The 23,460-nt window shown below is 41.8% G+C and overlaps 1 protein-coding gene and 1 long non-coding RNA gene across 9 annotated transcripts in view; one reads left to right on the top strand and one right to left on the bottom strand.

Moving 5' to 3' along the window:
* Positions 1-19,019, bottom strand: part of LOC144588753 (uncharacterized) — a 169,146-nt gene extending 150,127 nt beyond the window's left edge. Inside the window, exon 1 of the long non-coding RNA XR_013544440.1 lies at positions 9,713-19,019. This is a non-coding gene — a long non-coding RNA (uncharacterized LOC144588753). The remainder of the gene's footprint in view (positions 1-9,712) is intronic.
* The window catches only part of CDH4 (cadherin 4), a 954,442-nt gene that overhangs the window by 496,934 nt on the left and 434,048 nt on the right, over positions 1-23,460 (top strand). The window lies entirely within an intron of this gene.

Genomic DNA, 23,460 nt, shown 5'->3' with positions numbered 1-23,460 from the left:
TAAAATCAGTTATATGCAAAACCATAGACAGTTTTCAAGCCAGAAATGTTTGTGTAGTTTTTGTGTGTGTGAAGTGAGGAATACCCCGTTTTAAAACTCAGCAACCAAAACAATTGTCTTAGAAGCTATAGGCCCTTACATTAAGTGGATTTGCACCCTGTTCACTTTGTCTGTTTGTAGTCCTGTTAATATGCTATGATGATGCTTTTCCCCACTTCACTGAGAAGGTAGACCAATCAGGGGGTCACATTGCGCTGAGTCCTCCCAATCAGGGATCACATTGTGAATTTGATGGTGATATGGGACTAGCTAGTTAATAATATCTGGCCACCTGAATTGGAAACAATTCACCTCTGTCAGCATGATTAGAAGAGGGCAAATATTTCCATTTCATGTGGATGTCACTGGGTTATTTCATTGCAGTGATGATTTCTGTGTCTGGTCCTGCATTGCAAGAACAAGACTTTCATTCTGATCTTGGATGCACAAGAATGTAGATCTGTTTCTTGATGAGCAGCTGAATTAGTCTCCCATCTGAAAAAAAACCCCGAGTATAATATAGTTCAACATCATCCACATTTGTATTCATATGCAAATGTGGATGATGTTGAACCGTGTTGCTGTTAATTGGGTGCAAATCTTTATCTGCCTTCTGCTGATTGCCAACTCTCTGCGCTAGTTTGGGGTGAGAGAGCTGGTTATTGATACAGAAAGAGCATGTCCCTCTTCTTTCATGCACAATGATGTGAAATAGTTCAAAATGGGAAGTGCTTTTTCCACCAATTTTCCTGTTTCAGATCAGTGCTAATTAAAAGAGAGTGATGTAAGCGCAAGCTGGCTGGATAGCTTGATGAGTTAGGAATCTGGCTATGGAGCTAGAGATTATGAGTTTGATTCTTCACTGTGCCTCCCGAGAGAACAACCAGCCTATGCAGCCTTGGGCAAACTACGCAATTCCAGAAATACCCCCCAAAGAAGGGAATAGTAAACTATGTCTGGATATATCTAGAAAGCTGTGCAAAGGGTCAGTATAAGTTGGACTCTGCTTGCTGCATAAGCTCAAGAAGCTGGTATAATTCAGGATTTGGAGTATCTGCTTGTGGGGCCAGGGGTTTGAATCCCCACTAGATCATCCAGCTTACTGAGTCATCAAAAGTTGATGACTCACGAAGCACAAAGCTGCCCCCATGGACCGATGAAGCATGAATTTATTCATCGATTGGGGGGGATTTACTAAAAAAAACCTGACATCCCCGCCGCTGCTCCCCGTGCCCTTCCTGTGCTGCCCCCGCCACCCTGCCAATGCCCCTACCTACCCCTCCGATGCCCTCCACCACCCCCACTGATGGTCCCCCACCATAATCGCCATCGCCGCTGTCTCCAGCTGGTCTCTGCAGCCATGGCCTGTAGAAAGGGACACTGGCTGCCCTTTGCAAAGATGGCAGTTGCAGCTTCACTTAGGGTAGGGAAGCTGCAGCTGCCATCTTTGCAAAGGGCAGGCTGGACTCCCTTAAGGCAGGCTAAAGGCATCCAGTCTGCCCGTTGCAAAGATGGCAGCTGCAGCTTCCCTACCCTAAGTGAAGCCACAGACACCATCGATGCAAAGGGCAGCCAGTGTCCCTTTCTACAGGCCATGACTGTGGAGGCCTGCTGGAGACGATGACAGTGATTACAGTGGGGACATCCACGGGCATGGCAGTGGAGAAGGGTGGTGCAGCGGGAGTGGTGGCAGGGTGGTGGTGTCTAAGGTAGGGAGAGGAAGGGGGCAGGGATAGGCTGTTGGGGTGGGTGGCTGCCTATTGGCTCATCAATCAGCTGATTGGAGGGCTGGTAGGCAGAATGGGTAAGCTGTAGGGTGATGAATAAAAATTGGGAAATATTCATCCTTTCGTATTCATGGGGGTCTCTGTAACCCATGAATATGAAGGGACAAATATTTAACAAATCAGCTGTTTCTGACAAATATCACAATCTGTTTTTTTTATTCATTCCCATGTCTAATCCCCACGGTGCCTTCCATGAAAGATGCCAGCCAGAATCACTCAGATTGTATGTGGCTGATGGAATTATGTGCCACCTATGTGGCCTTGGGCAACGTGCATGCTGTCAGAGCACCATCATCAGAAGAGACTGATGACCACTTTAAAGCAAAGCGTGCTGCTTACCGTATATACCGCCCCATAGCACTTCAAGCACTCTCTGGGCAGTTCACAAGTTAATAATGCAGGCTACACATTGCCCCCCCCCAGCGAGCTGTGTTCTCATTTGACCCACCTCTGAAGGATAGAAGGCTGAGTCAACCTTGAGCCAGCTACCTGGGATGGAACCCCAGGTCGTGAGCACAGTTTTGGCTGCAGTACAGCAGCTTAACCACTGTGCCACAAGGCACTTTAGAGCACTGCTTCTTAACCTTGGGTTACTCAGGAGTTTTGGACTGCAACTCCCAGAAGCCTTCACCACCAGCTGTCCTGACTGGGGTTTCTGGGATTTGCAGTTCAAAAGCATCCGAGTAACAAAGGTTAAGAACCACTGCTTTAGAGTACTTTACACTTAGAAAACCTACAGTGGGTGGGTTACCGTAATCAGAATCAACTTGATAATGATGAACTGATTGTTTTAGCACATCCTTTACAAATTCAATCCATAATCTTGAGGAGGGGACACAGCTGACAAGGCCATGCTACTCCCAGTTCTCAGCTGAACTTCTTGGGCAGTGGTTACGTCAAGATATCTCTTCCCTTGGATCTTAACATATAGTGGAATCCATATAAAAACAGGTTACCTCAAACCTATGGAAGAAACATAAACATATATATGTGCCATGTTTCTTCCATAGGTTTGAGGTGTCCCCTCCTAGAGAGAGAGAGTGTGTGTGTGTTCCTAAAAGACTAGAAGAGGCTGCTCTGTTCTTGCATCATTGACAATAGCTTCATCAGCAGAAAATTGCAAAGAATGTTTCTAACAGCAAAGAAACAAACCCAAAGGCTGCTGTTCTCTAAGGCGAACTGAAAGTTTGAAAAACTGACAACCCTCACCAGTGATTCACTCCCATGCTGAGCTGTTCCAGGATAAATATTTTCTCCTTTTTCCATCACCAGCTTGTGTCTCTTACCTCATCCTGTCTTTTCGGGGGGGGGATCCTTTTAATGGGGTCTCTCCCACATGAGCCTTCATTCACTTGGCACATTCAGATCCTTGGAGAATTTCCCCAAGCCTTTGTTTGGATCTGTAGGTTCACACTGCGGATTTCCTGAGGTTGCACCAAATAATTCCCATCAGCAGGTGATTGAGAACATCCAGATTTTCCTTTTCAATTAATGATGAAACAATCTGTTGTCAACACTCCCTGCAGATAGGGACACTTTGCCTTTCAGAGCTCATGTGATGGATTTAGACCTGCAAAGACACGGGGAGCAGAAAGCTGTAATGAAATTCAAGCCAAATTGAACCAGAGAAAAAGGGTTCTGGGAAAGGGGCGGGTGTGAAAGAATGAACACATTCAGAGGTGGACAAAAATAAGGGGTGTGTGTGTTGATGAATCATTTAAGCAGGTAGGCTGGCTATTGAACTCTGAAGGATTTGCCACTGAGAGGGAGCACAAACCTCCATAAATTAGTTGAAAAGCAGAAGTCTTCCTTTATAAGTGAGTGTGTTTGTGTACAATATAAACTATGTTAGTATCAGCAGAATACTAGGTTCTGGGATTTGATGTGTATGTGTGTCTCTCTCTGTCCATTGATTGTTTGCATGTTTTATCAGTCTCTCTGGAAATATTCTAAGTACAGGGAGACAAAAGCCTCCCAGGTCTACAATAGAGAGATGGAGCCAAGGACTTCTGAGGCAGTGGCTTCCAAATTTGGGTTTCCGAATGCTGTTGGCATAATAGTAGCCCCATAAACTCTTACCAGGTTTGCTGGAGCATGGGAAAGTTGAACTTCAAGATCATGTTTCACTGTATTGCCCTGAACACACCTCCTTTCAGAAGCTAAGTTGAACTTGACTGTGTTACTACTTGGATGGGGCGCCATGTGGGAATATGTAGTGTGTCTCCAGACAGGGCTATTGAAGAAATGTGTCTGACAACGTGGAAAGATGCTACCAATAAGAGTTGACAATATGGGGCTAGCACAGTGTTTCCCTACCTTGGGTTCCCAAATGTTCTTGGACTAAAACTCCCAGAAGCATTTACCACTAGCTGTGCTGGCCAGGATTTCTGGGAGGTGTGTGTGTGTGTGTGTGTGTGTATAGAAGCCCTGCCCTAGTGTGACCAGGAAGAAAGCCTAGGGTAGGTCTATGGAAGGAGTAGAAAGCTTGATTTCAAGTTCTAGTCATTAGGAACAAGGAGTCCTTTTTATTACCTCTGTATGTTGAAGACCACCCCTTATTTTTCAGTCACCTACTCTCTCTTCACAAACAATATGCAGACGGTGTCCTCCATGCAAAGGGCTGAGCTTTCCCAGATTTTAGAACCGTAATCTTGAAGAGGTCTAAGGCTTGGGAAATCGACTTAATGAGACACATATTTCAGGCATCCATGCAAACCTATGAATGATGGGAATGGTACTGGAATGAGTTATGTATCATCATAGCTGGGATTACAAGCACAGTCTTTTTTTTTCTATACCTTTCTCCCTCTTAAGTTAATAATGTGTGAATGTAGCTGCTCGCTCTTGGCAAAATGTAGATTATACTTAGCAGTAATAAACTGAATTAATGAAACAGGCATGGGTGGATTGTTTTTTAAAATTTTGTGGAAGGGGCCTTTTTGGCTTCAAATACATGTTAAGAGCAAGAAAAATACTTTAATTAATGTTTTCCTTTTACATTATGCTATTTTAATTTTTTCAATTTTTTTCATTTGGTAAAACAGTTTATACACCTGGTGGTAAATTAAAAACTAGACAGGTGAAGACACAGTTTGGTGAAAATTCTCCTTTTGCAGCGTACATATTGAAACTGATACTTAAGACCATAATTTTAAAACACCCATGTGGGTGTGAAACTCCGTAAAGAGTTGGGTATTTAAATTAAATTCATAAATGAAATCATGTTGGAACAAAAAAAAAACCTAATTGTATAACAGAGGCGTAACAATTAAAATTAATTCTATGCAGTTTGCCAGCCTTCTTGCTGTGCTTGTTTGCTCATACATCAATATTACTGTTCACTGGAACCATTTATGATCTTGACAAACAATTCCTTCATAATACACTGTGAAATGCAGATGGAGATATACTTCTAAGATGGTCACAAACTGCATCATGCATACAAGTGAGAGAAAGCAGATAGGGCTAGGTCACTCTGTCTCTTTGCTGTCTATGTCACTCTTACATGATTTTTTTTAAAACCTGTTTTTAAAACCTATTGTCTTAATTTCATAAGGCTAACTTAGAGACCTATTTTAAAACTGACATAAATACCAATGCAAAGAGAGAAGCTTTGTCCTGGTGCCAAAATGAAGATGTTCCACAAACAAGAGTTCAAGAAAAGGTGTTTTCTCTCATTGTCACGTAATGAATAAAAAGTTTAATGAGTGCTTTCCCTGCACCTCCAAAGACATGGACAAGCTTGTTGGAGGTGAGATATTCCTTTCAGGCATGCAGGTCCGAAGTATTTCAGGCTTTATAGGGAAGCGTCGGCCCTTATGGCTGCCAGGCCCATAGTTGTGCTTGGAAGCAAATGTACAATCAATGCAGCTTCTTTTGGATATCATCTCCATATACCAACAGATGTTACCTCTGCTAGTTGATGTTTCCAGGTCACTTTTAAGGGCATTTCTGTGTATAATTCATTTGCAGTAGTTGCGGGCTGAGAATCATATGGCCAATGGGCCCATTTTCTACCTTCCCTGGATCAAGGCTTACCTCACCACCATCACCATAAAACATAAATACCTGATGTTCTGGGGAGTGCAGGACTCTGTCCAAGACAAGATGCTCACCAAACACCAGAAACTCCCTACTGCTAGAACTTCCATCTTGTTAGGACTGTCATACAACTCATAGTTGAATCCAACCCCAGTCCAGCACTTTTACTCTTCCTAATTCCATTGATAAGTAGCAGTAGAGTTGGGTATCAAGAATCTGGGGGGTCTCTCACTACAAATACCCTAAGCAGTAGTTTCACTATAGGGATTTTAAAAAGCAATGACATACCTATCCTTGCCATACCAGCACTGTACCAAGCTGGCAGAATTGATCAAGGTTAATGTAGCAATGATGGAATCAATTACTTCTGGAAACCACAGATTGTACTCCCCCTCCTTCTGCTGAATGAGGTCAGTCATGCCATTTTGATACTAAAACGAGGCCCGAATCCAGACTGGAGGGTCATGTTTCCCAGTGATGCGTTATGCTGTTTCATAATTTTGACATCATATTCAAGATAACTATGAGCAACTTTGCTCTCAACTCTCAGGAGCATTTTTCAGGATGTCGTGGATAAGAAAGTGAAATCTGGTATGAGCATCTGTGTTTTCCACTGGTGCAAAGCAAACATTGGGTATCATCTGTGTGAACACTGCTAAGGTACCTTCTGATTTGACAAGCCCCTTGGGTGCTGTAAAAGATCATGCTGCACTTTGAAGTTCTTGGAAGCAACCAGGTGGCCCCTGAAGCAGGATGGTGGACATAGTAAATATCATAGCACTTTTCAGATACTGGAAATGTGGTCATACAGAGGATGGGCAGAATCTGTTCTCAGTCATCCCAGGGGGCCGGACACATAATAATGGACTCCAGCTATAGGATGTCATATTGAGGCTGGATATCAGGAAAAACATCTTAACTGCTAGAGTAGTTTGACAATGGAACCAATTACATTGGGAGGTGGTGAGTGTTCCAAAACTGAAGGCATTCAAGAGAAAATTGAACAACTATCTGTCGGATCTGCTTTGATTTGGATTACTGCACTTAGCACGGGGGTTGGGCTTGATGGCCTTATAGACCCCTTCCAATTCAGTTATTCTATGATTTTATTAGATTCCTGCACAGAATTACATCCTTCCTGTGCAGGATTAATTGCAAAGGGCATTTAGCTGTGCAGAATTTTCTGCTCAGTTGTTGTTTAATCGTTAAGTCGTATCTGACTCTTTGTGACCCCATGGACCAGAGCACAGTACTACAGGCTAAAACAAAAATTAAACCTATGCTGGTGTGAGTAGCAAAGTGAGAAATCTGAGTGGTGCAAAGGGAAATCTTGGTGAGGTGTCTCAGCATGGTGACAGAAAATCAATGAGAATGACAAATTTTTGGAGTACTCATCAGATCCCTAGTTCACAAAATGGTTGAGGATCAGTGACAAGATACATGTTAACTGTTAGACTGTTAGTGGAAAATTCTCTTTACTACATTTTAAAAATATGCCAGAAATATATGACTGAAAACACCGAGATCATAATCTCTACAATGAGTGTTTCTATCATATTAAACATCAGGCTAAAGTACACACACACAAACACCATTTAAAGCTTGTCCACCCCCTTTTCCCTTTCCTTTTCCCTATATGTAGTAAAAAAAACAGGAAACAAACAGCAACAGAGCATGGACAGAGTTCAGTCCTCTGAAGATGCCGGCCATAGAGAATGATGAAACGTCAGGAAGAATAGCCTTCAAAACACGGCCAAAGAACCCGAAAAACCAACAACCAAACAGGAAATCTATCCGCTTTCACCTCAGATGTTATATCAAATGCAATATTGCCCCATGAGCCTCTGCATCTTTGGCAAGATCTCATTATCATGAGAACATGGACCAGGTCTGAGGGAATTCTATTTTTAATACGTGTCTATCGGTTTTCAATCCCAACCGACTTTATTCTGGCTTCCAGAAGAGTTAGAGAGAATCTGAGGAGAGAGAGAGGAGTTACTTCATTAGTTTGATTCAACATGTCTCGTGTGTGTCGTTCTTTCAAAGAGACATCGTGAAATAAATTCGCAATGTGTTACAAAGATGCCCACAGAGCAAAGAACACGTGGAAAATTACTGCGAAGCTGAGGGAGAAATCAAAATCACATTTTGACAACAGAAAGGCAGGGTGCGGGGAGAGAGAAAGAAAGAATGAGAGAGAGAGAGAGAGAGAGAGAACAATAGAGAGTTTGGCAGCTGGAGGAGACAGTAAACACAGCACACATATATTTTGTGATCCTCCTTCAGGAACTGCTTGAAATTATACTTATTAAAAGATTACATTTGCCAAAAAGTGAGTTCAAGTGAGCTGAATGCTAAGAAAAATAAAATTGAGGATCGGCTTTTTTTAAAGTAAACATTCCCAAGAAATACACACGCAGACACACAGACACACATATATCTTCCCTGCTGGTTCTTAATTAAATTTCAGACCCTGACAGATATGAGACTGGTGAACTTGTGAATATGCTGACGTGTACAAGGGGTGCCGTTATCATCCATCTCACAGATGGAGTGCTTCAAGCCCTATTAAACGCCTGGAAACACCAGTGTGTAGCCAGCACTTGCTTCAGTTCTGAGACATGTGCTGGGACTGTGAAGTGCTTCAAGGCTTCTGGGCGGGGGACTGAATGCGTCTCTTCAAACACAGGCATGCTGGGAATTCCGGAGACTGATCTAAGGCGATAGGAACATCAGAAGCTGCCTGGGACTCATTCAAACCAATTGGTCCATCTAGGCCATTATTCTTGACAGCAAGAGGCAGTGACTTTTCAAAGTTTCAGGCAGGATTTTTTCCTTACTCTACTTGGAGACAATGGCTGCTTATTTTTGGGGTGTGTGTGTGTGTGTGTTATGAATCAACTCTAGGCTTTAAACTTTAAAGGAGCTTACCTATTTCTGGAACTCCAGATGCTGAGTCTATTTTAGTCCAGCTTGTCAAAAGGCTCCTGTAAAAGTTCAGGCTAAAGAGAGCAGCGGATGAGTGCTTAGCCAGCATTGCTTTCGCATGCCTGGAAGGGATCCTGAAATCTGCACACACAGCTTGTGTTATACCCGAACGTGGGCCAATATAGTGCTACAATGTTGTAGGTATAAAGAAAATAGACCTATTTTTTATTCATTCATTCATTCATTCATTCTTCATCCCCCTCCGGCCTTTCTCCTTAAAAAGAACCCAAGGTAGCTTACATCATTAGAAGACAACAGTGCTAAAAACAATGATATAAAAAGGCTGCTTACATTATTAAAAGATAATATTTAAAGCTAAAAACAATAAATAGAAAAACATTCAAAAGGAACAAATACCACTCTGAGAAATGGTAAATAAAAACACAGTCAAAGCTGTTAAGGCACAGGACTTATCTTCTGAGAGAGAATGAGTTTGGGCAAATGCATTTAAACCTAGTAAATTAAGAAAAACAAGGAAACTTGGGCTGGAGGAGAGGAACCCCAGGGTCCCATCCAATTCTTTAATGCTATGATTTTTATGAAGTAGATATATTAATGGATAGGAAGTCTCCTAATGGCTTCTGTTCAAAATGGCTAGGTGTTCCCTCCAAGGTCAGAGATCCTGTCAATAGCAATAGCAGTAGGAAGGGAATAACAACAAGAGACGGCTGTTCCCTTTTCAGGGATGTTCAAATCCCAAAAATCCACATGTTCTTTCTCACTTTTGTGCCCAGTCTATCCATGTTTTTGTTCTTGACTTAAGGGATAAGATCCACTCCTTTCTTGGTTTACTTTTATTTTCAAATATATCTATGCTTTAATTAGGTGGTTTAAAGCGTCCTCCTCCTCCCTCATACAGTGGGGTCTCTACTTAAGAACTTAATCCGTATTGGAAGGTGGTTCTCAAGTTGAAAAGTTCTTATGTTGAATCTGCATTTCCCATAGGAATGCATTGAAAACCATTTAATCCGTATCTGCTCTTTTCCGTCCATAGAAACTACAGTGGAACCTCTACTTAAGAACTTAATCCGTTTTGGAATGGTGTTCTTAAGTTGAAACGTTCTTAAAGTTGAAGCAAAATTTCCCATAGGAATGGACTGAAAACCAATTAATCTGTTCTGGCTGTTTTTTTGTTATGTAGAGGTGCGTTCGTACATTGAAGCATTAGTTCCCATAGGAACTAATGCAAAGCTGGTTAATACGTACTCTACCACTAGGGGGAGAATTTTTTTTAACCTAAGATGACCTAAGGTTAAAAAAAGAGCAGGAAAGGTTTTTTTTTCCTGTTCTTATCTTGGATTTCTGTTCTCAAGTAGAAGCAAAATTTAGCAAATGGAGCTGTTCTTAAGTTGGATTGTTCTTAAGTAGAGACGTTCTTAAGTAGAGACCCCACTGTATTGTGTAAACCATGCGTAAAGCTATGTTTCACACACATAAAAAAGGTGTATCTTTTTCTGATCACCGGCTGTGGATCTCCCGTGTCTTTTCGTCAGTCCAGGAAATGTGGATGGAGTCCACCCATCAAAAGACCAACTGAAGCCACTGTCCTTCCTGTCTGTGTGGTTCTCAGAAGCTCTTGCCGTTTCTGGTGCTTTTGAGAAAAGGGGGAAAGAACCAAGAACGAACCTTTCATGGGCATATCAATTGTGTTTCAAGTTGTTGAGGTACATTATGGATATAGAAAGATGTAATTTCTTAATCTCCTTATCCGCCTGTCTTCTGAGAAACATGGTGAAACTGTTGTTCTTGCCGGCCTGCTGTGTCTCCAGTCATACATGAGTGAAGCAGGAGACATAATTTAATACAAATTACCTTCAAATTGTATGCAGTCTGCCAAAGTTTCTCTTCAGAATATTTAATATGATTCTCCTCTCCCTCCAGCACCTCCCTCCTCCCAGTCAAAACCATAACAGCAAAAATCTCATTGAATAGCTAAAATGAAGTGTGATGCCTAGAAATAAGGGTAAATTGCAGTACAGGTGACAAAGGAAGGGTTAGGCACCTGCTGATTTTTCATAAATGTTATTCTCACACATTCTCTTTCTTTAGAAGTGATTATTTACCTCAAAAGTTGCTGTCCTTTTTCGGTTGGGGAGTGGGGGATAAGAATATGCTATCTTGCAAATCCATAAATGCCTTTTCCACATGAAAATGCTTTAAACATTTCGCTCTCCGGCCAGTCAGAGTGTAGTCATTATTTTTTTTTTAAAGGGTAGGTCTTACCCTCTGATACTTACAGAGGAGTATTGCCAGAGCTATTATGCTTGTTCATGAATACATAGTAGCCATCTCCAAAAAGATCCTCATCCTAACACTTTGCAAGCAGCGTTGAATCCATTAAAATTGAGAAAATGGTTATTCTAGACAAAGTAAGCCATTCTTTTCTTAAAGTGTACGTTAACGTTCTGGAGAGACGGGGTAGTAGAAATGGAGGTGATAACAGGCTTTCATCCCATCAGGTACGTCTTTTTTTTTAACCGTGTTTATGCAGAAAAACGCTGTAAGAACAGAAAGTGGTTGTGTTGCTGAGATATATCATTCTTAAGACCATAACGATATTGTCTTTCAATGATGTAAGCCACCTCAGGTCCTTTTTAAAGAGAAAGGCAGGGTATAAATGAATGAATGAATGAATGAATGAATGAATGAATGAATGAATGAATGAATGAATGAATGAATGAATGAATTTGTTTGCTGATGAATGGCTGATTTTTCTTTCGATTTGTTTGAACCTCAAAGGTAGCAAAGGCAACCTAGCACCTCTTGGCACAATCTGAACAGAATTTACAAGAAAGATTGTCAAGTCATAAAGGTCAGGTTGGCTGAGGTATTCTGGCAAATGTAGTCCTTCAGTGCAGTGTTTCCAACCTCTGCTTATTGTTCAGAATTTTGCTGCTAGAATTCAGGCTGGCTTGCCTTGGTGGAGCATCAGCTCTAAAGACGTGGCATTGACTGCCTCTTTGCTGTCAATTCAAGATGTCAGTCCTTTTCTTTAACGCACTAGGTAGCTTGGACTACAAATATCTGAAGAGATACCTCCTCCCATGGCCACCTAGCCTCATATTGAGATCAAAGGAGGTTGTTCTCTGTCTTTCTTTTAGAAGAGGTCAGTATTTAACAGAAGGCCTTCCCTGTGGTGGAGCCCCAGCTGAGGAAATGCCCTCCCCCAAAATATATACTTTGTTCAAAGAATGAGATCTTTTTCAGCACCTTTTTATTTGCCCTGATATTATAACTCAAAGGTTTTATTTGCATGGACATAATATAATTATTTAAGGTTTTTTCAGTTGCTATGTTTCGAGAAGACTGAAAGTCTTATTTTAGAGTTTTCTTTTTAAAAAGTGGGTTTTTTTAATTAAGCATAGTTCCAAATTTCAAGTAAATAGATTACAGAGGCCACTCATGCATCTCCAAAAAGCAAACTGTATCAGCAAAAAAGAGAGCACCAATCTTGCACAGAATTGCTTGTGCTAGTATATGTACCATATTTTTCCATATATAAGATGCCAACACGTATAAGATTCCCCCCACCCACTTTTCTAACCCCAAATTAAGACATCTAAGCGGGTCTTATCAAGTGGAGGGAGAAAGGGATCAAAGTGATCGTGCAGCCATGGGATTCCTTTGATCCTTTTCACTTTGATCCCTTCCCCCTTCTTTTGTTAAGCCCCATGGGGCTTAGCAAGTGGAAGGGGAAAGGGATCAAAGTGCTGCAGGATTGCTTTGATCCCTGCGTCCCCCCCCTCACTTGCTCCAATCCGGAGGGCTTAGCAATTGGAGGGGGAAAGGGATCAAAGCACTGCAGGATCAAAGCAAGGTTTAGCACATTAAGAGGAAAGAAGAGATCAAAGCAATTCTGCAGCACTTTGATCCTTTCCCCCCTCCAATTGCTAAACCCTGGCTTAGCAAAAGAAGGTGGGAAAGGATCAAAGCAATCCCATGGCTGCATGATTGCTTTGATCCCTTTCCCCCTCCACTTTTTTTCTCTCCTCAGATTACTTCTGTGTATAAGACAACCCTCAATTTTAGTATAAAGATTTTAGACAAAACTATTGTGTGATAAATGGAAAAATAAGGTACATAGAGGCAAATTTTAAAATAATTATTATAATTGTAATAGAAGCAGACTTTGTTACATCTTTGACTAGACTTTGACTAGACAACCTCTTTGCATGTTTCCTCTGCTGACAAAAGATCTACACGCTACATCTGATTTAAGAAGCTAAGCAGGGTAAAGCCAGGTTACTAATTGGATGGAAGCCTACAAATGAAACCAAGGATCTCCAGCTAGCACCAGGAAAAATCATTCTGCCTGGCCTTGAACACACAAATCTCATCTGATTTCAGATGCTAAGCAGTGTAAGTTCAGATGGAAACCACCCATTTCCATGTTGGGCTGAGTTGGCTCAGTTAAACAATGGCATGGCTCAGTAAAAGGCCATTTCCTATGCCCTATGTTATGAACATGTGGATATGTAACATAAAATGCTATCTGGTGGTTTAAATTGTCTTACCTTAATAATAATAATCTTAGTATTACAGAGCTCGAAAGGATCCTTTGAGTCATAGGATCAAGCTCCTTTGAGTCACTGAATCCATTAACACTGGTTCCTGGCCATGTTGGTTATGGTATTCTGAAAGCTGTAATCCACAATAGTTGCTTTTCCATTTTCTGTCCTGACTACATATTTTTAAGCAAATCATTCCTGGCAAGTGTTAGTGAAATGAATCCTCTAAGCAGATGCTAGGGGGAAATCACAAATTTGCACAACCAGCTGCAAAGTATGCCTGTGGAAATACTTCGGGGCTAACACTTATGCCTTGTTGCTAGTGTAACTACCATGGGTGCATTTAAGTTGCACACATATAATTGTGCAATAGGATTTTAGCCAATGTTTGGGTTAAAGAATATTAATGCAGATTCTGTGTGTTATAAAAAAAGTGAGGACATTGTAGGCAGCTTGGAAACCAGTTATTTGCAAGAACCAGGTGAAAGGAATGTAAATCTTTACTAATTTCATTTTTGTAGGAGGTAATGAAACATATCCAAGGTTTTCTACCCACTAGACAAGATCACATAAGTTCTTGTAGATCCCCCTCACCGTTTTAAGACCATGGTGGGGAAATCATAAACGTATCTTTTACATAGTGTGTATAGTGCACATTTTTTGTAATTAGTGTAAAAAATTGTATTTTTTGCAAAATACAAGGGTTTCTAATTGCAGAACACAAGATTTTTGTTCAGAAAGCACCTTTTTTATACTTACTGTTTATACTGCTGTTACTGATGATGATGATGAAAAAAGCACTGAACTTTTTGTTCTTGTGCTAGAGCAAAAAAAGTATCTTCCAACATCTGACAGCATTTCCATGGGATGTCTTGATGAGACCCTTTTTAAATTGCAGATGGCAACTTTTTAAAGTATTTTTTATTTGCATCCTTGCCAGTTAGCATTTATGAGTTGTTAAACAAACTAGTATCAGATTTCATGTCCCGTTATGTGGATTACCCCACAGGTCTGGCTGTGGGGTTGTGTGAGATGATAAATATATCATTCCAGCACTGATGTTGCTGGGGAACTCTGTACACCTAGCAGTACAATTCTATGTGTGTTTACTCAAAAGTAAGTATAAGGCTGAAGTGATATATGTACTTATCTGAGATGTGATCTGGAAGAGTCCTTTGCCTTGAACTCAATGGCTAGAATCCTGTTATATATACTGTATTTTTTCCGTGTATAAGACTATACTTTTGTCTAAAATCTTTAGACTAAAATTTGAGGGTCGTCTTATACACAGAAGTAAGCTGAGGCGAGAACAAAAATAAGTGGATGGGAAAGCAAGTATCAAAGCAATCCTGCAACGCTTTGATCCCTGCTTTCCCCTCCGCTTGCTAAGCTCCATTTAGATTTCTTAATTTTGTGTTAGAAAAGTGGGGGGGTGTCTTTTACATGGGGGTGTCTTATGCATGGAAAAATATGGTATCTGCTGGTGTAAACCACTGATCAAACTTCAGTGGAAAACTGCCATAAGTTAAGATGACAAAGTAGAAATTTGCTCTTGCACACTGAGTCACATGACTGGTGTCCAACAGGGAATGCCTACGCCAACTTCTTAAATTATGGAAGTCTGCTATCAGAGTTTGCACCACTGGCATTACACTGACAGGCATAACTAACAAGATTCTGGCCAGCTAGAAAAAATATGCATAGAGATTAAGTAGATAGTCACAAAATATTATAAAAGCAAATAAGAACACATACCAACCCAAGTGAAAGCAAATGATATTTAATGAATAACTCTAAACATCTGTGATTTCTCCTGTGATTTACAGAGCATCTATATTATCAATAAATCTGTTGTTTTGGCAACAAAGAGAAGATTCTGGCCAGTCCTGAGATTGCTACCTTGTCTTATAAATCAATGAAATTAAAATCCAGTTGGTTCAGGAAGTACTGTCAGTTGCAGCATGCACATAGTCAAAGCCTTCTGCAATCATAAAAGGAATTGCCACACACCACAGTGCTGTCAATTGCTCTTTAACTCTCCATACTATCCATCTTTCTGTTTAAACATTATTCCCTGTATACATATTTTTTGTGCCATGTGTATTTTAACTTGTCAATGGCTGTCATTTGGGAGAGTGGGTGTTATTGTTCTTTACCCTGTACTTCGATTGTCAGTTGTGATTGAATGCTAATAAACACACTACAGGGTTTTATAGGTTTCAGTGTGTTCCTTAAGGGATTCTCAAATAGTTTCTATCCTTTCTCTCCCCCCTCCCCCCCTTTTTTTTTGCTTCAGAGAATGCACATGAGATGAAATGCTGTCAACTACTAAACTGAGCCCTAATGAAAGGATGGGCTATATATAAATATTTCATGAATGTATAATTGGATTTCGTAACTAATGCCTAGAAATACCTTATTTATGAAGTGCAGTTGAGCACCTTCTTTATACGTGAGGGCAGATGGCTGTAAGCAGTGGTGGGATTCAGCAGGTTCGCACCAGTTCTACAGAACCGGTAGCTAATGTATTATTGGTTCTGCAGAACCATTTGTTGGCCTGCTGAATCCCACCACTGGCTGTAAGGGTGGTCAGATACACCTCACCAGAGAAAAAGAGAAAAGGGAGAGACATTCCTGCAGTATAAGAAATGCAGAACCGAATTTCTAGGTATAAATGTTCATTTAAATATAACAAGGGAATCTAAATAGTAGTTACTCCAGCAATAGCATCACCGTTACTGTAGTTATATGATTAATTAGACAATACACTATCAGATCTCATCAAAAACCCCTAGTTATCAAGGTTACCTTCCTACTTTCCTTCACCAATTTTTTTTACAATGTAACTTAGCTATACCTTTGCTATTGGGAGGAAACAATTAATTATAAATAACTAATTACTTGTAATTTATTGGTGTTTTGTCCAATAGCAAAGGTAGAACAAGGTTCTGAAACCCTGAGTCCCCTTTTCGGGGGGAAAGGCAGCTTATAAATAAGGTAAATGAAATAAATAAATAATCTCTCTCTCTCTCTCTCTCTCTCTCTCTTTCCCTCTTTCTCCTTTTCTCTCTGACCATCTTCAGAGTAAGCTCATTTGCACCCAGTCACCTCCAACAGATTGTATACTTTGATAGATGGACAAATAAACTAAAGCAGCTGGTCTTCCAGCTATGCCATTTGTAAGTTTTGTTTTGTTTTGGACAACACCCAGAATTTTGACAGCATTCCCCAGGACGAATGGTGGGAGTTTCAGCCCACAAACACATACCTGCACACATAATGTATTTTTTCTGTGTATAAGACTATACTTTTGTCTAAAATCTTTAGACTAAAAAATTGAGGGTCGTCTTATACATGGAAGTAAGCTGAGGAAAGAACAAAAATAAGTGGAGGGGAAAGCAAGGATCAAAGTGATCCTGCAGGGCTTTGATCCCTGCTTTCCCTTCCACTTGCTAAGCCCCATTTAGATTTCTTAATTTGGGTTAAGAAAGTAGGGGGGTCTTATACATGGGGGATATCTTATACACGGAAAAATACGGTAATCATTTCACTCACCTTGACAGGTACAACGCCTCTTTCTAGGCCTACATTTCCTGCTGTCGTGCTTCCTGGGGTTGATAGGTCTTCAGGAGGCACCCTCTATAGACCATAAAGGACAATGAGACTACCACCCCCATTGTAATATGGAGTGAAGGCCTGGAAGGAGGCTTCAGCCTTTTCCAGGTGAGAGAAATGAAGCTGTCTGCTTCATTGGTTTTTGTTTTTTCACTCCTACTTCCAGAATGCAGCCCACAAACCCACGCCACATCCCCACTTGTCTTCCTAAGTGCAGCCCTCCCGTGATTGGGATGATGTTTCTGTTTATGATAAATTCTATGCACTCAAGTCAGTTCTGACTTATGGCAATCGTTTCCAGGGTTTTCCAGGTAGAGAATGCTCATAAGTGGCTTCCCATTTCCTTCTTCCAGGGATGTCTTGGGACTGTGCAGCTTGCCCAAGGCCACCCAGGCTGGCACTTCTGGAATGCACAGTGAGGAATCAGACTCCCAACCTCTGGTTCCACAGCCAGATGTAGCTAAACCAGTGAGCTATTCAGCCTTGCTGTAAAGACTATTCTAAAGATACCACTGTTTCCTCATGTTTGGCATCTTTTGTGTTTATAGAAACAGTTGCAAATCAGAAATGTGCAAATGTCTCCTCTCAGTTTTCTGCTGCTTGAAATGTACCTGATTTTTCCCCCTTCCCTCCCTCTTTGTTGAAAGATTCCTCAGCTAAGCCTGAGTGCTGACTGATTACATATCTCTCAGCAGCTTGCCAAAAGGGATTTACGTGGCGATGACTTCCTCTCTTCTCTCTCCCGCTTTCTCTTTTGTGTTTGAAGCCATATGAAACTTGTCACTTTTGGCTGAGCTCCCCGTTTTGCTTTTGGACTCGTCCCAAAATGAAGAAAAATGTGAAGCTCTGTGAAGGTATCTTCTCCCCTGGCAAAATTGACGAAACTCAGCTGGGAGCCGAGTTTTCGGCATTCTGGAGGCTGAGAGCCTTCTGCTCGTTGTTCAGGCCCCGGGTGAGGTTCGTTCCACTTGCTCCTTTCCCCTGTGCCCGAGTATTTCTACACTAGAGCGCAGCTTCCTGCTCGATTATGCCCTGCTGCCACTCTGCGTTTCCCGTTTAATTGCATGTGATATTAGCAATCATGCTGTGGAAGATGAAGAGCAATTAGGCTTGCTGAGAAATTTCACACATCCCCAGCCTTCCCAAGGTAGGAACAGGTGCCTATGCCGAGGGATTCAATACTAGGTTGCTCAACCGGGAACTTTCCTGTCACAAAACAGAATCTCCCTACTTCTCTTTATTGCTGGACCGTCTTGCCGTTCTGACAGGCAAGCTCATGATTTCCTCTCTTCCCTTCTCTCCCTTTCTCGGCTCAGACAGAACGCAGGAATAGCGGCTTGCGTCTGAACTTCGCAAATGCTGCAACACATGGGGCAGCCATTATAGCTAGCTTGCACAATTCGCAAGCTGCGAATTAGCTGAACTGTGTCATTCATAGGATTATCAGGTCTCAGGGGGCCAGATAATCTCTCAAGAAATTGCTGTGGTTTCCAGGTGGGGAAACAAGTCCCTCAGGAAGAAGAAAGTTGGATTGTATTGTGCATGGGGGATATAAGGCTGAACAGCCATCCTTAGAATATACTTAGCTGCCGCTAGGATTGTCATAAAGAGGCGGTGCAGGAAACTCACATTGTCTGCCTCACTCTCTAGCATTCACACACATGCACACGTGCTATTTTGCAGGTATTGCACAGGGCCCCACCCATTGTACCATTCACAGACCCACCTCCTGATCTTGGATTTTGGCCCTAAAATTGGAGCAAACTGGAAACTGGTGATTTGGCTGGCTGGCTGGTGAGACAGACAGGCAGACAGACAGACATTAGCCTTATTCAGTTTTTATGTGTGGACTCCCCACCTCCTCCCTACCCAGAAGTAAGGCAGACCTTTGTGTGTTCAGCGTGAACAACTGCAATGATGTTTGTAAGAAATGCCTAGATTTTCATGTGTCTGGGGCCACACTTTTGTCTCTTCACACTTTCAGGTATAACACCTGAATACAGTGGTGCCTCATTTGACAAGGATAATCCGTTCCAGCAAAATCGCTATAAGATCCTCCATAGGGCAGCCATTTTCCATAATGAGTGCTTGGACATTAGCTACTGTATTTTTCCATGTATAAGATGCCCCCGTGTATAAGATGCCCCCCACTTTTCTAATCCAAAATTCTTCTGGGGGTGGCCTGGGACTGTGCAGCTTGCCCAAGGCTCCATAGGCTGGCTCTTCATCCAGGAGTCGCAGTGGAGAATTGAACTCTCAACCTCTACCTAAACCTCTGAGCTACCCAGCCAGATGTCTGTATGCCAAACTGATCCTAAAGAAACAGGAAGAAGATTGGGAAGGTGGAGAAAAATGTCATAATTTTTCCCACCCCAGATTTTGTCACCTTTACCAGTTTTTTTTTTTTTTTTTTTTTTTTTTTTTTTTTTTTTTTTTTTTTTTTTTTGCAGGGGTGGGAAGGCAGGGTAAACTAGCATGGTCTGGAACTTTCTGCTCTCAGCAAGAAAAAAGAAAACAGCACAACATGCTTTTAAAATGTACAGAAAAAGGAAAGTCAAGTATCCCTTTTAGCAATATTATGCATGCGAGAGGCAGGAGAATTAATACAAACAAAAATAGTAAATGTAAAAAGAGCACCCCCTGGATATGCATTTTTAATGCAGCCAGAAATTCAAGGATAGTTTCATTATTATGCATCTTCTTCTTCTTTTAACAATCAGGAATAAATCAAGTAAAGGCAGATTCTGGGTAAATCCATTCTAATGAGACCCCGAAAAAGCACTTCAGATGGGGTAGGTGTTCAGCCGATGTGCTGCAGAGAATCCTGATGAGCTGAAACATCGATGCAGATTACGTGTGATGTGGAGTAGCCTGGTATCTTATTTAAAGAGTTTTCTCCCACCCTTGACACGTTGACACGGTCATCAAGGAGGTTAATGGAAGTCCCCTATTACATTTACATCTGTTGTTCTGGTTGGGGGAGATTTGAGTTATTATAAAATGCTTCTGCTGAGGCTGCAGTTTGTAGAGGGGACCTGAGAAAGAAGATGAGCAGTGTCTTAATCCTTTCCTCTTAAGCTGTATGCCAAGGGGAGGGAGGGGGGGAAATCAACCCTACCACTGCTAGGAATGACTACTAATAGAAATTTATTTATTTATTCAATTTCTGTCCCCTGTCCGCATTAGTGTCACAGCACTACTCTGGGGAGGTTACAACTCGTAAAATAGAAAACAAAAATAAAAATAGAAACATCAAAACCGATAGCAAAAAAATGAAATAAAAATAAAAGCATGTTGCACCACTATCGAGCTCTAAATTCTAGTGACTATGGTTTTATTCATTGTTGTGTAACTTCCAGTGTCTATGGATATATAAGTTTTGTTCCCTCTACCCTTTTCTTCCAAGTGGAAATAGATGGCTGGAGTCCGAAGTGGCTATTTCACATGTTCTCCCCTTGCCAGGAACCAAAGAGCTTCCTAGCTCTTTGTCAAAGAATCCTCTCGCCTCCTTCTTCCCTGTGTCTTTCCTTTCTCTTTCTTTTTCTTTTCCGCCTCCCCTTCCACATTCCTGCAGATCTGCAAACTGTTCATAAATTTATTGACAGTTGGCAGGCCTGTTGTGAAAGCTTCAGTGTTAGATCGCAGCCTCCTTCACATCTGTTTTGTTCAGCAGTCAGGCTTCTAGTGAAAGTAGCTTAAGGTTTCAGGACGGCTTACATGTGTCTGTAAATAAATATGAGAAGAGAGAAAAAATGTCCCTGGCATCTCTCTGTATTTCCTTCCCCGTGTCTCTATTCTTCTCAGAATCTTTTCTCCACACATTGTGATCAGATCCTTGAGTTTTTTTGTGCAGTGACTACAAAGATGAGCTATGTCTTTCCCTCAAATGGACAAGCAAAATATCAATTTTTGGATTTCTGCCACCAGAATAAATGCCAAATCTTGAATGGAATTGAAGAATGTGCATTAATTCAATCAGCGTAATTCAGCCCCATCTGGTAATTTAGTCTTCTTCCAAAGATGGCTCCAAAATGACTCAACTGTACAAAGAGGCCCGCAGATGTTTCTAAGTCATAAATAGGGTCACCAGCCTCTAGGTTCACGCATCTCTCTCAGTAATTTATTTCTGGTCTTTTGAGTTGGTGGGTTTTTGTTAATGATGCACAACTGAACTGAAGCTGCACCAGTGCACATTTCAAGCTACAGTTGGAGGAAGGAAACAGAAAAGAAGAAGAACTTTCTGGAGGGCAGGGGCAGGGGGAGAGAGGCAGATATAGGTTGATGAGGTTGCAAAAATCTGTAATTAGGTAAAGGTAAAGGTTCCTCTTGACATTTAGTCCAGTCGTGTCCGAATCTAGGGGGCGGTGCTCATCCCCGTTTCCAAGCCATAGAGCCAGCGTTTTGTCTGAAGACAATTTCCGTAGTCACGTGGCCAGCGCGACTAGACACGGAACACAGTTACCTTCCCAGCAAAGTGGTACCTATTTATCTACTTGCATTTACATGCTTTTGAACTGCTAGGTTGGCAGGAGCTTTGACAAGCAACTGGAACTCACTCCGTTATTTGATTTTACGACTGCTGGTCTTCTGACCTTGTAGTGCAGAGGCTTCTGCAGTTCATCCCACAGCTCCACCATGTCCCTAAATCTGTAATTACCTAGTTCTAAATATGAACTCTCCTAGCATGGAATGGCCTGGATGTCACGTGATTTCAATGCGGCTTCTCTCAAAGTTGTCGAAGTGTTGTGTTGAATGTAAGGCGTAAGTATAATTCCCTGCTTTTTCACTATGTGTTTACCTCCAGGCCCTTTCGCATTCAAACTGTGCTAAGCAGATACCTCTATGAGAGGTTTTCTAGGGCTACAGAATAGAATAGAAAATCTCAGTGATGCTCCCAAACCTTGAAAAAGAGACAGGACAAGGCCTCGTGTTTATCTTGACATTCTATGAGCTTCAGAATTGCAGGTTATGGTATCAGAACTGCTGGATGGTTCAGTGGTTTAGGCATCTGGCTGCAGAGTCAGAGGTTGAGAGTTTGGTTCCCCACTGTGCCTCCCTAACAGGGGCTGGACTTGATGATCTATAGGGTCCCTTCTAGACCTCCAGTTCTAAGATTATATATAGCTGCTGTGGTTGAGAAGAGAAGCAGCCAGTGGGTACTGCAAGCTAGGGCATTAGAAGCAGTGAGATTAGTTTGTTTGGCTGCATGCTTCTAGCCAGTTGTTAGTGCTCTGAATTGCCAATGCTCATCACATAGTGGTTGGGAAGGTCAAATAGTAGCCCTGGGCATGTTAGCATGCATTCCTAAGAGGAAGGGTAAGACCTGGTGAGGATAAATAAATGAATGTAATGGGGCAATACATATTTTTTTCAATCTGATGAGTAGGAGCAGTTGTGTGTATTTCAAACTATTTTTGTGACCATTATATTTGCGTGGAAATTTCATGGATCATCATGGGAAGAGTGTATGTCCTGGGCCTATTGCGAAATAAGGCAGGGCATGGAATGTCCACATCAGTCTTTGTTGTAGAATGACAGCATTGGAGGTGACCCTGAGGAAAAAGAACTCTCCTAATGGTGGCAAAGCTTCTACAAGCCCCTCAAATACCGGATTAGCAAGCTTTTATCTAGAGTCTGGTCCTCTTCACCGAGAGTCCTTCTGTACTCATTTCTTCAGTCATCTAAAACAGTCCTGGTTTTCCCTCTCAGCCTTTGCCTGCCCTGCCTCTGTGACATCACAGTATCACAAGTGTTGGCCTGAAAGCTCAAGGAACTGCATACCGCTGATCCTGGCAACACTACTGTTGCTGTAGAGCTGGCACAAATGCCATAAGACAAAAGAGGGAATCCCATGGCCAGTGGACCATGTTATGGCTTTCCAGGACTGTTTTTCTTGCCCTGAGACCTTTCCTTGACCAGCAATTCCTGAATTTGAAAAGCATGGTTTGTATTTGTGTTTTTGTTTTTTAAAGCTAATTTGCTTTAAAACAAAGTGAGGTATCGTCTGTATCTTATTTAGATACACCTCCAAATGTAGGTAAAGGGTCCCCTTGACAATTTGTCCATCTCTGTTTCCAACCCATAGAGCTAGCGTTAGTCCAAAGACAATCTTCCGTGGTCACGTGGCTAGCATAACTAGACACAGAACGCCGTTACTTTCCCACCGTGGTAGTACCTATTTATCTACTCGGATTTTGCATTTTGCATGCTTTCAAATCGCTAGGTTGGCTGGGACAAGCGACAGGGCCTCCCTCCGTCGCGTGGATCAATCTTACGACTGCAGGTCTTCTGACCTTGCAGCCCAGAGGCTTCTGCAGTTTAACCCGCAGCGACACCACGTCCCTCCAAATCTAACAACCTCCAAAAAGGGATTTTTCAAACATGGGAAATGATTTCCAGCTTCTCCCTCTTTTGTTAGAGGAGTCTAGGGCTTGGCACAGTGTGGCCTGTGATGTGAGACCGCGAGGCCCAGCATCCACGCA

Source organism: Pogona vitticeps, chromosome 4 (genome assembly GCF_051106095.1).
Source record: "Pogona vitticeps strain Pit_001003342236 chromosome 4, PviZW2.1, whole genome shotgun sequence".
NCBI classification, from domain to species: Eukaryota; Metazoa; Chordata; class Lepidosauria; order Squamata; family Agamidae; genus Pogona; species Pogona vitticeps.
This window is presented reverse-complemented; position numbering and strand designations above follow the sequence as displayed.